General features: G+C 45.5%; 1 long non-coding RNA gene across 1 annotated transcript; it reads left to right on the forward strand.

Moving 5' to 3' along the window:
• Nucleotides 1-266: 266 nt before the first annotated feature.
• LOC119878524 lies at nucleotides 267-10,174 on the forward strand. The gene is made up of 4 exons (XR_005386968.1): nucleotides 267-303; nucleotides 4,760-4,827; nucleotides 6,473-6,609; nucleotides 10,118-10,174. It is a non-coding gene; the product is annotated as an uncharacterized LOC119878524 (long non-coding RNA).
• The last annotated feature ends 1,661 nt before the right edge of the window (nucleotides 10,175-11,835 follow it).

Genomic DNA, 11,835 nt, shown 5'->3' on the forward strand with positions numbered 1-11,835 from the left:
GCTGAAGAAAGAATTCATACAAATTGGACTGCAATAAAAAAAACATAAAATAAATTCTTGCTAATATGATTGAGGAAAATGGCATTTAGGAGGAAAACCAGAAGCAGAAAGAGAGGAGGACATATTTCACCCTCCGTAGCCTTTACAGGGACCTGGTGTCCTTTCCTAGGAGGGGCCCCCCCTCCGGAGGATGCTTCCTGCCCCTCTGCCTCCTTGTTGGAACACAGCAGGCACATCTCTAGCACCTCTGCAGTCGTGGCTTATAGCGTTTTCCCTGTATCCTATTGGGGACCACAGCATTGTGTAAGTAACCATCTGGCTGCTGTTTGACAGTATTGGGGGGATTCCGTCTTTTGTTGCTTTTTTGTTGTTTTTGTTGCTTTTGAGGTGTGTGTGTGTGTGTCTATCCCATGCAGCTATCAAGTGCAGCAATCGGATCCTCTGGCTGGGTCACCAAAAAAACCCGAAATGGTTGGCACAACATCATTTCTGGTGCTGGCGCTGGGCAGTTAGCTGGGCTCTCCTGGCAGCGCTGGGGCTCGCTCATGCAGTGACTTTCAGCTGGAGGGTCAGCTGAGCTTGAAGTTCTGGCTCGGCCACATTCCCATGTCCAGCAGTGGGTCTGGCCACTCCTGGAAGGCACGTGGGGACGTCAGCTGTGTGTGCCTGGTGGTGCCCCTGCACAGGCTAGTTGGGGCCTAGGTGGTGCCCCCTCCTCCTCTCTGGGGGTCTCTACATGCCCTGTGCACAGAGTTCTGGGAGACACAGAAATGGGCTGGCTGTGCATTTTCGCACCACAACATTTTATTGACTTTCTACAGCAAACGGGCTCAGAGCTGTGGGTGCGGGCCTTCACCTGGGGAGGGAGACCTTTCTGTCCTTTACAGGAGGACAAGAATCACATGGGTTGGGGGTCGAGTGCTGGAGTCCCCCACCTGGGAGCATGTGTGGACTCCGGGTGGAGGCGTGTGTCCTGAGGTTTCAGCCTGAGAGACGGTTCTGAGGACAGCAAAGCTGAACTGGACCTGCAGCTCATGGGCTCCTGCACTGGGTTCCCGCAGGGCAGCTGGACCCCGGCCTTGGGCCCTCTGGGGGCCCCAGCACCTGGAGGAGCCTGTCTCCTGGTGTGGGTGCGGGTGGGGCCCACTGGCTTGCCCCTCCTCTCCCCACACTGGGGTGTCCCAGGATCCCCAGGGCTGCCCTAGATCAGCGACCTGGATCTGTGGGGCACGCCCAGGGCCCAGCAGGCCATATCCAGCTGTGAGAGGGCTTGCTCAGCCCGGGGCCAGAATCCAGGGCTGGCCAGGGCCATGTGGGCCTGATTCCATTAGTCTTTGTGTTGGGACTGGTGGGGGCTCAAATCAACCCAGCCCCCACAGAGCCTGGGCCCAATCAGCCCAGGTACCTCTGGGTTAGGGCCTGGTGTCCTGTGCAGGGTGTCCCACCCTCCAGGAGTGACAGTGGGTGGAGGCAGGGCACAGTGGGTCCTCTGATTCACTCACCTGCTCACACACTGTTGGGGGCTCCCTGCCGTCCCTCCTCCCTGCAACCCCTGGGTACTCTATGGGATACCCGGGCTTCTGATGGGAGCAGGGTATCCAGAGAACCCCAGGGAGGCTGATCATGTCCCACAGGGGGCAGCTGCACCGGGTCCTTGCTCGGGGTCGATGGTGTGGGGGCATGGGTATGATGGTGGTGGAATGTGGGGGATGGTATAGGGGGGATGGTGATGGGGTATACTGTGGGTGGGGATTATGTGAGGCTGTGTGTGTGTGAGGCGGATGGGGTAGTGGCGATGCCATGGGGGATGATGATGTAGGGGGATGGTGTGGGTCTGGGGAATGGGGGGATGGCGTGGGGGGCCGGCGGACACAGGGCATCCCCGTTCTCTAAGATGCACACAGAGACATCTACAGATAAAGGCGACCCCATTCTGGGGTTTGTTGTGACACCTGCCCCTGGGGCCCCATGTGGTGAGTGCAGGGCCCTGGCTGGACCGAGGGCATTATCTGGGGGTCATCATAATATGTATGTTTAAAATTGCAAATTGTCTCAAATTAAATGCACAGAATTTAGAAATATATAAAGCACCGAGAGTGGGTGTCACTCTGAACCGTCTGACCCTCTTGGGATCGATGTGTGTCTTGCTCCAGCCGCGGACATGCCGCCTGGACCCAGGTCCGGTTCATGCCCCTCACGTCCTCCACCCCATCCCCTGCTTCTCAGGGGGCCGTCCCTCTCCCCTTTGGTGTTCAGGTCCCATGGCAACCCCTGGAGGCCCCATCCTTGTGGCCTCCTCATCCCTGAGGCCCCGGGGGTGTGGTCATCCCCATCACCCTACCATGGAGCGGTGTGTTGTTGGTTGCTATTGCTCTCCCTGGCCTCAGAGACCCCGTTTTCCTTACCCAGAAGCCTCCAGGGCCCCAAAGCCCCCTGGCCCAGCAGCCTCATCCGACCCCCTAGCAGTCCTAAAACATGATGTGGCTGCTGAACTTCCTGATGATGTCCAGGTCTATCTGCGTGATGTCCCTGGAGGAGACCAGGGCGTCCTCCTTCATTTCCTGTGGGAAAACCGGGGAGGAGGAGCAGGTGTGAGGGACACAGACCCGACCTGTCACGAGGTGCCGTGCTGGGCAGGGAGCCCTGGGGCCACCATGGGAGTGTGTCCTGCCGAAACTCCTTCCTTCCTCTGGGAGGGCAGGGAAGGCGGGAGTGCCCACCATGCCCATGGGACCTGTGTGACGGCCTGTGCCCAGCTGTTGTAGGCGGGGAGGTGACTGAGTGTCACCCTGGGTGGGAGGGGATAGGGGTTCAGCCAAGGTGGGAGAGGACATGGCGGTTTTTGTGCCCAAGATTGTGAATCCGAGAAACCACTAAGGAACTGACACCAATGCAAACACACAAGGGTTGATTTCCAAACTCGAGCTTGTGTCCAAGTACACCCAACACAGCGGAGCAGGGACTTGGATCCCGAGGTGTGTTTTAGCTTAGTTTTAAGGGCTTGTCTCCGGGTCTTCCAGAAGGGCTTCATCAATTCCTCAATTTCTGTTTACATTTTGATTTGGGGCCTTCAAGAATATTGAGCTCTGCTCTCATTCTAATAGGTGCTTCCAGCCCATGGCATGGGCTCAGTTTGATTCTATTGTGGGGCTTTCTAGGACATTAAGCTGTAAACTTTTGTTTTTTTCCTGTAACTGAAATAATGTAAATTTCAGCTCTTCTTCACAGGGGCCTGGGATGGCTGGACTTGTTCGAACACTGAACTTAAAGTAGAAAGGCCTTCATTTCAACAGCCTCTTTGCATTTTGTCCCATCCTATCTAGCTCTTTCCCCCTTCCCCGGAGCTCCTAAGAGAGCAATTGCAAATGACCTCAGCTTGGCAGCGTGTGTTGGGGGACAGGACCAGGTATTTGGGATCAGGAAGAACTGGCTCGTGGGCGTCCCAGCTGTGCACCGGGATTCCATGCTGCAGACTCTTATTCCCTAAGGCTATCTTGACAACTGACTTTGTACATAGAAAAGCTCTCCTTTATCTTTAAAAGATGAGGAGCGAGTCAAAGTGTTTTTACTCTGCCCATCTGATTGCTCAGATTCCAATCTGAGACGTATTTCCTGTTAATAAGGATAATTTACTATCCGTAGTACTATGGTTAAAATATTCTGACACAAGTAATTCAGAGGGATGAGGGTTTCTCATCTCTTTCTTCACAGCTCAGTCACTCATCAGGAAATGCATCTGTATGGATTTGGAAATAATTGAGAGACATTAGTATCAATGGTCCTATTATTATGTGAAGGATTCTTCCCTGAGATTCTTCCCCCGTTTCAACTGACACTGAAACACTGTGAACCCTTTGGAAGACAAATGTCAAGGAAATAAATGTTATGCATTGCTAATTTAAATGCAGTTGCAATATGGTGCCTATTATATTAGAAGTATTTTATCTGATTTTTGCATTTATTATCCTTTCTTTTCAGGTTGACGAGGCATTATACGTCTTCATAAGTGTTGTTATTTCCTTCTGATATAAAATTATTACTTTGTTCCCACTGAAGGAACTCTATAAAAATAAGGCAAAAGATAATTCAACAATTCTTAAAATGTCTTCACACTTGGAGACTGATTCATTTAAGTCAATTTTCAAAATAAATCTTATTTATTAGGAAAAAAACAAAGATTTATAGTGAAATTGAGAAGATAGTACAGAGCATTCGCATGCACTTGCACTCAGTTTCTCCAATTATTGATATCTTATATTAGTACAGGTACAAATATTAGCTAATGAATCAAGAGTAAAAAATTCGCATTAACCAAAGACCATACTTTATTCAGATTTCCTTAGTTTTTGCTAAGTTACCATCCCTCATATCACATTCCATTTGTCCTCCTGTTTTCTTAGGCTTCTCTGGATTGTGACAGTCTTTCAGGCTTTCCTTGTTGTTCTTGAACTGGAACACTTTGAGAAGTAGAGTATTTTGTAAAATTTCCCTCAGTTGGGATATGTCTTTCGTTTATCTCATGACTGAACTGTTTTTGTGGATTATATACAGAGATATACTGCCATTTTCATTATATCATATAAAGGATAGATACTATCAACATGATTTATCAGTCTTGGTATCGATCTGATCATCTTGCTGAGGTAGTGTTTCTCAGCTTTCTCCGTAGTAAACTGATTCTTTATTATTATTGTTATTAATTAATTATTATTATTATATTATCAATATTATTTTAAGTTTTTCATATTATATTTTCTAGGAGGAAGTTACTATGTGTATTACGGAAATAAGAGTGGGAAGCTATGCTCATGAACTTGACGGTGAAATGTATGCACAAATTGTTTGAAATTCTTCTACATGGGAGATTTTTCTTCCTTCTGGGTTTTTTGTTTGTTTCTTTTTCAAAGATGTTTTCTATTTATTTGAGAGAGAGAGGAGAGAAAAAGCATGAGCGAGAGGGGCAGAGGGAGAGGGAGAAGCAGGATCCCTGCTAAACAGGTAGCCTGCCTTGGGACCTGGATCATGATCTGAGCCTAAGGCAGGAGCTTAACTGACTGAGCCACCCAGGTGCCACTCTTTCTTTTTTTCTTTCTTTTTTAATAATAAATTTATTTTTTTATTGGTGTTCAGTTTGCCATCATACAGAAGAACACCAAGTGCTCATCACCCATTCACCCCCACCGCCTGCCCTCCTCCCCTTCCATTACCCCTAGTTCATTTCCCTGAGTTAGGAGTCTATGTTCTGTCTCCCTTTCTGATATTTCTCACACATTTCTACTCCCTTCCCTTATATTTCCTTTCACTACTACCTATATTCCCCAAACGAATGAGAACATACAATATTTGTCCTTCTCCGATTGACTTACTTCACTTAGCATAATACCTTCCAGTTCCATCCACGTTGAAGCAAATGGTGGGTATTTGTCATTTCTGATGGCTGAGCAAGGCCCACCTTTTCTCTCTCTTCATCTTCTGAGTCTCCTATGATATGAATGTTATTGTTTTAATAAGTGGCTGACTTCCCTACGTCTGCCTCTGTGGTCCATAGCCTTTCTTGTTTTTAAGGCTTCCACTTGGGACTGCATCTCAGTTATAGCATTTTTAACAATGGCCTGACTAGATTTTAGTTCTTTTATTTCTACAGTAAGGGATTCTCTAGTTTTCTTCTGTGTTCTTTTTCCAGTCCAGCTGCTATCTTTATAATCATTGTTTTAAACTGTAGTTAGACATCATATATGTGTATTGATGGACTTCCTGGTGTGAGTACTACCTCATGTTATTTTATGGAGGTGAATTTCTCCATCTCATTACTTTTTCCAGAAAAGAAAATGGGAAGAAAAAGAAAACCAAGAAAAACAATAACAACTGCCCTCTAAAAAAAACCACCAAATTATTTTGGCCTGCTTGTTAAAAGATTCTAAATCCCAAAATATGAAACACAATTAAAGTAACATGAAAGTAAAAATAAGAAATATATAAGGTACATACATAAAAATTAAATAAGGCAATTAATAAAAAAGAATCAAAGAAAATAAATCAAAATAAAGCACAAAGTACAAAGGAAGCTAGACCCTACTTTCCAGGCAGAGCTGAAGCTCTGCAGCCTCAGTGGTCCAACAACTTGGTGGCAGTGAGTGGTCTGTGCCGGGTCTGGGGATGGGCTGTGGCGCTGATTATCAGGTGCACATCTGCCTGGTAGATGGAACTGAGGGGTGAGAGGCGGGTTGGGCAGTCAGCACCTCTGGAGTCTAGCAGGAGGCGCTCTGCTGCTCCCTGAGACCTGACCCTGATGGGCGGGATGCGGGAGGGGTCTCTGGGTCCTCTGGCTCTGGGGCTGAGCATACTGCCCCCCAGTCTGCAGGGGCCTCCACAGAAGAGCCCCCAAGCCCCCGGGTCTCCGCTGCTTCTCTCAGAACCCTGTGTTCACTCTACCTGCGTCTGAGCATCTTTTGTTTTTGTTTTTTTATCTCAGACTGTTGTGCCCAAGATTGCGAATCTGAGAAACCACCGAGAAGCCGACAGCGATGAAAACACACGAGGGTTTACTTACAAGCTCGAGCTTGTGTCCAATTATACCCGACAGAGCGGAGCAGGGAGTTGGACCCCGAGGTAGGTTTTAGCTTAGTTTTAAGGGCTTGTCTCTTGGACCTCCAGAAGGGCTGGAGCAATTCCTCAATTTCTGTTTACATTTTGATATGGGGCCTTCAAGGGATTGAGCTCTCTTCCCATTCTAATAGGGACTTCCTGCCCTTGGCCTGGGTTTGATTCTATTGTGGGGCTTTCTAGGTCATTAAGCTGTAAACTTTTGTTTTTTTTTCCTGTAACTGAAGTAATGTAAAATTCAGCTCTTCTTCACAGGAGCCTGGGATGGCTGGGCATGTGCTAACACTGAATTTAAATTGGAATGGCCTTAATTTTCTAGGCCTCCATGTGTCCTGTCCCATCCTATCTAGATCCTTCCCCCTTCCCCAGAGCTCCTAAGAGAGCCATTGCAAATGACCTCAGCATGGCATCCTGTGTTGGGGGACAGGCCCAGGGATTTGGGATCAGGAAGACCTGGAGCACGAGCGTCCTAGCTGTGCAGCGGGGTTCGATGCTGCAGACTCTTATTCCCTAAGGCTATCTTGACAACTGTCTTTCTACATGGAAAACCTCTCTTTTGTCTTTAAAAGATGAGGAGCGAGTTAAAGCATTTTTTCTCAGCGCATCTCATTGTTGAGATTCCAATCTGAGACGTATTTCCTGTTAATAAGGATAATTTACTACTATCCGTAGTACTATGGTTAAAATATTCTGACACAAGTAATTCAGAGGGATGAGGGTTTCTCATCTCTTTCTTCACAGTTCAGTCACTCATCAGGAAATGCATCTTTATGGATTTGGAAGATCTGAGAGACATTAGTACCAATGGTCCTATTATTATGTGAAGGATTCATCCCTGAGATTCTTCCCCTATTTCAACTGACACTGAAACACTGTGAACTCTTTGGAAGACAAATGTCAAGGAAATAAATGTTATGCATTGCTAAATTTAAATGCACTTGCAATATGGTGTCTATTATACTAGAATTATTTTTATCTGATTTTTGTTATTTATTATCCGTTCCTGCTTTTCAGGTTGAGGAGGCATTATACGTGTTCATAAGTGTTTTTCTTTCCTTCTGATCTAAAATTCTTACTTTGTTTCCATCAAAGGAACTCTTTAAGAATAAGGCAAAAGTTAATTCAACTATTCTTAAAATGTCTTCACACTTGGAGACTGATTCATTTAAGTCAATTTTCAAAATAAATCTTATTTATTAGGAAAAAAACAAAGATTTATAGGGAAATTGAGAAGATAGTACAGTGCATTCACATGCACTTGCACTCAATTTCTCCAATTATTGATATCTTATATTAGTACGGTACAAAGATTAGCTAATGAATCAATATTAAAATAGTCGCATTAACCAAAGACCATATTATGTTCAGATTTCCTTAGGTTTTGCTAAGTTACCAACCCTCATATCACATTCCGTTTGTCCTCCTGTTTTCTTAGGCTCCTCTGGATTGTGACAGTCTTTCAGCCTTTCCTTGTTTTTGTTGAACTGGAACACTTTGAGAAGTAGAGTATTTTGAAAATTTCCTTCAGTTGGGACATGTCTGTTGTTTATCTCATGATTGAACTGTTTTTGTGGATTATATACAGAGATATACTGCCATTTTCATTATATCATATAAAGGATAGATACTATCAACATGATTTATCAGTCTTGGTATCGATCTGATCATCTTGCTGAGGTAGTTTTTGTCAGCTTTCTCCATAGTAAACTGATTCATTATTGTTATTATTATTATTATTATTATATTATCATTATTATTTTAGGTTTTTCTAAATATATTTTGTAGAGGAAAGTTACTTTGTGTATTGCACACTTAAGAGTGGGAAGCTATGCTCATGAACTTGTGGGTGGAATGTCTGCACAAATTGTTTGAAATTCTTCTACATGGGAGATTTCTCTTCCTTCTGGGTTTGTTTGTTTCTTTTTCAAAGATGTTATTTATTTATAGGAGAGAGAGAGGAGAAAAACATGAGTGATAGGGGCAGAGGGAGAGGGAGAAGCAGGTTCCCTGCTGAACAGGGAGCCTGCCTTGGGACCTGGATCATGATCTGTGCCTAAGTCAGAAGCGTAACTGAGCCACCCTAGTGCCACTCTTTCTTTCTTTATTTTTTTTTAAATAATAAATTTATTTTTTATTGGTGTTCAGTTTGCCAAATCAGAATAACACCCAGTGCTCATCCCGTCTAGTGCCCCCCTCAGTTCCCGTCACCCATTTACCCTCAACCCTGCCCTCCTCCCCTTCAGTCACCCCTAGTTCAATTCCAAGTTAGGAGTCTTTACGTTCTGCCTCCCTTTCTGATATTTCCAACATATTTCTACTCCCTTCTCTTATATTCCCTTTCACTATTACCTATATTCCCAAATGAATGAGAACATACAATGTTTGTCCTTCTCCGATTGTCCTACTTCACTCAGCATAATACCTTCCAGTTCCATCCACCTTGAAGCAAATGGTGGGTATTTGTCATTTCTGATGGCTGAGTAAAGCCCACCTTTTCTCTCTCTTCATCTTCTGAGTCTCCTATGATATGAATGTTATTGTTTTAATAAGTGGCTAACTTCCCTACGTCTGCCTCTGTCATCCATAACCTTTCTTGTTTTTAAGGCTTCCAGTTGGGACTGCATCTCAGTTATAGCATTTTTAACGTTGGACTGACTTGATTTTAGTTCTTTTATTTCTACAGTAAGGGATTCTCTAGTTTTCTTCTGTGCTCTTTTTCCAGCCCAGCTGCTAACTTTATAATCATTGTTTTAAACTGTAGTTAGATACCATATATGTTTATTGATGAACTTCCTGGCTGTGAGTACTACCTCATGTTATTTTATGATGGAGAATTTCTCCATCTCATTATTTTTTCCAGAAAAGAAAGAAGGAAGAAAAAGAAAACCAAGAAAAACAATAACAACTGCCCTCCAAAAAAAAACACCAATTTATTTTGGCCTGCTTGTTAAAAGATTCTAAATCCCAAAATATGAAACACAATTAAACTACCATAAAAGTAAAAATAAGAAATATATAAGGTACATACATAAAATTAAAATAAGGCAATTAATAAAAAAGAATCAAAGAAAATAATTGAAATTAGAGCAGAAACTACAAAGGAATAGACCCTACTTTCCAGGTAGAGCTGAAGCTCTGAAGCCTCTGTGGTCTAACAACTTGGTGGCACCGAATGGTCTGTGTGGGGTCTGGGGATGGGCCTTGGCGCTGATTGTCAGGTGCACATCTGCCTGGGAGTTGCACCTGCGGGGGTCAGAGGTGGGGTGGGCGTCAGTGCCTCTGGGCTACAGCGGGCGGCGCTGTGCAGCTCCCTGAGTCCTGAATCTGATGGGCGGGATGCCGGTGGGGACGCTGGGTCCTCTGGCTCTGGGGCTGAGCATCCCGCCCCCCAGTCTGCTGGGGCCTCCACAGAAGAGCCCCGAAGCCCCCGGGTCTCCGCTGCTTCTCTCAGAACCCTGTGTTCACTCTACCTGCATCCGAGCTTCTTTTGTTTGTTTGTTTTTTTTTATCTCAGACTGTTGTGCCCAAGATTGCGAATCTGAGAAATCACCGAGAAGCCAACACCAATGCAAACACACGAGGGTTTATTTACAAGCTCGAACTTGTGTCCAAGTATACCCGACAGAGCGGAGCAGGGACTTGGACCCCGAGGTGGGTATTAGCTTATTTTTAAGGGCTGGTCTCGGGGAATTCCCGAAGGGCTGGTGTAATTCCTCAAGTTCTGTTTACATTTTGGTATGGGGCTGTCAAGGGCATTGAGATCTGTTCTAATAGGGGCTTCCTGCCCTTGGCCTGGGCTCAGTTTTTATTCTATTGTGGGGCTTGCTGTGTCCTGACAATGAGCATTCAGGAAAGAAATGATGGACGTGACTCCCTTCTCAGGAGCATCACAGAGAATAAATAATGAGACTGAACCAAAGAGCACAAGACTTGTGAACTGAGCCATACCAGGCTCTGGGAGGCCGTCCTGGGCTCGTGGGTTGGAACCCTCATCTTGTAAAAATGTCCGCAGTTCCTGAAGCACCCTCAATTACAATGTTATTCCTGTCAAATCATGGTGGCAGATCCTATAAATAGGGAAAAAAAAACCCATAACATCCATCTGCCCCGAAATATGACACCGGACAGCAAATCAGTATTGGAGAAGCAGTACAGATCCGGATGCAGCAGTTTCCTATTTCAAACGATGTCACAGAGACACAGGATAAAGCAGTGTTGTCCTCGGGACCCCGCCTGGCTCTGTCGGTTAAGCATTGGACTCCTGACCTCACCTCTGGTCCTGATCTCCTGGTTGTGAGTTCTAGCCCTGGGCTGGTCCATGGACGAGGCCTGACGCCTACTTAAACAAACCAGACCCACGAGGGTTGGTCCCAGCATAAGCTGGAGGAGCAGAACAGAGAGTCCAGAAGGAAACGTACTCTGATACAACTGATTTTTTAACTTAATTTAATTTAAACCCAATTAATTAACATATAGAGTATTATACTTTCAGAGGAAGAATTCAGGGATTCACCAGTTGGAGATAACCACAGTGCTCGTGACATCACGTGCCCTCCTTCATGCCGGTCCCCTGTTAACCTCCCAACCCTGCTTCCAATGAACATCAGTTTGTTTCCTATCATTAAGAGTCTATATTTCCTGCATCTCTTTTCATCTTATTTGTTTATCCTTCCCTTCACAGTTGTTATCTGCTTTGCTTCTTTAATTCCACTTATGAGTGACACCACACGGTCATTCTCTTTCCTGTCTGACTTATTTCACTTAACCTGATCCCTCTAGTTTTATCCACGTCATTGCAAATGGCAAGATTTCCTTCTCTTTGATAGTTGAGTACCATTCCTCTCTCTATGACCATCATCTATCTCCCATATTTTTTATCCATCATCTGCCAGAGGGCACCGAGGCTCCTCCCACCGTGTGGCTACTATGGACCCGGATCCTGTGGACATCGGGACATGCAGATGTCCCGATTCTCACTGCATCTGTATCTTCGGAGTGAGCTCAGGCCATTCACCTGCTGGTCGCAGGGAGGCTCTATTTGTAACTCCTGAGGAGCCTCCACACTGTTTCCAGGGCGGCTGCACCAACCAGCCCGCAGTCCCGCTGACAGTGGAAGAGGGTTGAGTGAGTTTTGCGGGACGTGGTAAAAGTCTGGTCCACATTTCATTTCGCATTCTGTGGGCTCCAATTCCGTGTCCTTAAGTATTTCTGGGGAAGCCGGGTGTTGGGCTC

This window comes from Canis lupus, unplaced genomic scaffold, assembly GCF_011100685.1.
Source record: "Canis lupus familiaris isolate Mischka breed German Shepherd unplaced genomic scaffold, alternate assembly UU_Cfam_GSD_1.0 chrUn_S1691H1885, whole genome shotgun sequence".
NCBI lineage: Eukaryota > Metazoa > Chordata > Mammalia > Carnivora > Canidae > Canis > Canis lupus.